We start from the raw sequence: 2,204 nt of genomic DNA on the forward strand, positions 1-2,204 counted from the left end.
GTTAGAGAAAGAACTGTATTTTAATTGAAAATTCTCAAAAATAAATAAGTAAACATAAGTTGCACACAATATCACTTTGAAATGGCGTGCTATAGATATGACCGATACTGTAGGTATTTTCTGAGTATGATTTGGTTGGTTGGTTGGTGGAAGCTTCGCCTGAGCACATGCCCAGGACCCAATTAGTGCTTATAGCACCATTTTTCTGCTTTCATGATTCGGTTTCGTCAAACCGTTATGTTTTTTTAGGCTAGTAATGGTGCATTTGGAGATCTCTCTAAGATTTTGGATGGAAAATCTCCCGAGTGTGTCATGCCTTATTCGTGCCAGTACTGGACACTCGCAAAGATAGCGAAGGATCGTCTTCTTTACTTCCCTCAAGATCACCGCTACGGCACCGAGGCTTATACGGAAGGCCCATTGTAGCCGCATGTTCGCTAATGAGCCGATGATTTAGGCGAATTGAAACAAATTACCTTAAATATATTATTTACCAGATGAAAGTAATTTTTTTTTAATTAATGAACTTTATTCAGCCGTTTTTATATTTCTTTGTTGCTGTTTGTTCGCGCAAATCTCCGAAACGGGGGAACCGATTTCAGCTTGAATTTCACTAATGAATAACGGTAGATATTTTCTGTGAAGGCTATACACTACTTATTGGGAAAATATTTCTCAGTAAAGTTCATATTTTTCCTAAAAATATAACTGTGCACACTAAATAAGTCTAATATCGGTAGCTATTAGTCTATTTTAATTCGTGAAAGGTAGCCAGTGAATTCTCAGTCACTGAGGGACTCATGACAGCTGATAAACAGCATTACTGGTAACCTGGTAAGCCTGATGAATTCACTTGTTCCTAACGTATTAGCGTTCGCTGCGTTACCTAGGTAACATCAGTATTATTACAACTTACAGGCTAAACTAATATTCGCGGCTTGCGTTGTGGTATGCACGCCGTAGAATTTTTTTTTTTGTGTCACCCGAAATTGGCTTGCGTGCGTTTGCACTTGATTTCATTGAGCGAAACGTCAAATCAAAATCTCACGCAAAACAAAAATTTGAAATTGAGTTAGCTTCATACGCACGCCGTTCAATTTCGGTTGGTCCCATACAAGCTGTATGTGCATGAGAAATTTTTGACAGTAAATTGGCGGCGTGCGTTAATATTAGGTTAGCCTGTTATGAATGGAAGCCAAAGGTAGCTAGTCAGATAGCTGGTGAATGGTAATCTAGTAGGTGTAAATTGATTAAGTCCATGTCGGATAAAGCTTTGTGGCTTTGCGAAAGCGAAAGTCGTAAAAGGTATGGCACAATGAATGACAAGGAAATAATTTTGCACCACTTCAATATATTATACTATAAGCAGTTTCTCCAATAATTATTCACCATTAAATTTATGGTTACTCACTAAATAAAGTTTTTCTCTGTGACACCTCATGCGTGGTTTGGTCTACCAAAATACCCGAACAATGCTATTTTCAGGCCAGATAGGCATTTCAAACTTTTTCTTAGCTCTCATAATTTTATGAAGAATTCAAAAAAGCTTTCTGTATTTCGTTTTTATTTTTCATTTTTTTACCTGCGTTTGTAGTAGTCTCCAAAACGGCTGAACTGATCTTCCCGGGACTTTCACTGATATAAAGCGGTATTTTCGGAATACGCTTTGGGATTTAGGGTTAAAAAGTTTCACCATGAAAAATATTACCTTCCAGATGAGAGTTAATATTTTTCCTCAAAAATCTACATTTAGATGTAACTAGTAAAAGTCATTGCAAAATTCAAATATTTTTTACAGGCAATGTAGTTAACGCCTTAGTTTTAGGCTACTGTGTTTTTGTCAGCGTCATGTATCAGCAGATTTGTAAGAAAATCAAATATTTTCAAATGGCCAAACTCAGCCGCTAGTGATATTAAAATATCTTTTAGGTGACTTTTACAAGAAAGTAAATGTTAGGTATGGCTGCATGTATGTACATTAAGGTGGTCTAAAAATGCGTGTGAGAAAATAAAGTCGGAATTTCACCCCCTAGGATTGTTCAATATCGACAAAAACTTTGCCCCTGGTTTTTTTTTCTTTTAAATAAAATATTTTGAGGTCAAAGAGCACAAAGTTTTCCATGTATTTTATATGGGAAAAAAACAAATTTTCATACAAATGGTATAGAATTCGATCGGAAAACTTCGTTTCTCTTCAGGAGACT

This window comes from Rhagoletis pomonella, unplaced genomic scaffold, assembly GCF_013731165.1.
Source record: "Rhagoletis pomonella isolate Grant_MI unplaced genomic scaffold, Rhpom_1.0 Rhpom_scaffold_00008, whole genome shotgun sequence".
Taxonomy (NCBI): domain Eukaryota; kingdom Metazoa; phylum Arthropoda; class Insecta; order Diptera; family Tephritidae; genus Rhagoletis; species Rhagoletis pomonella.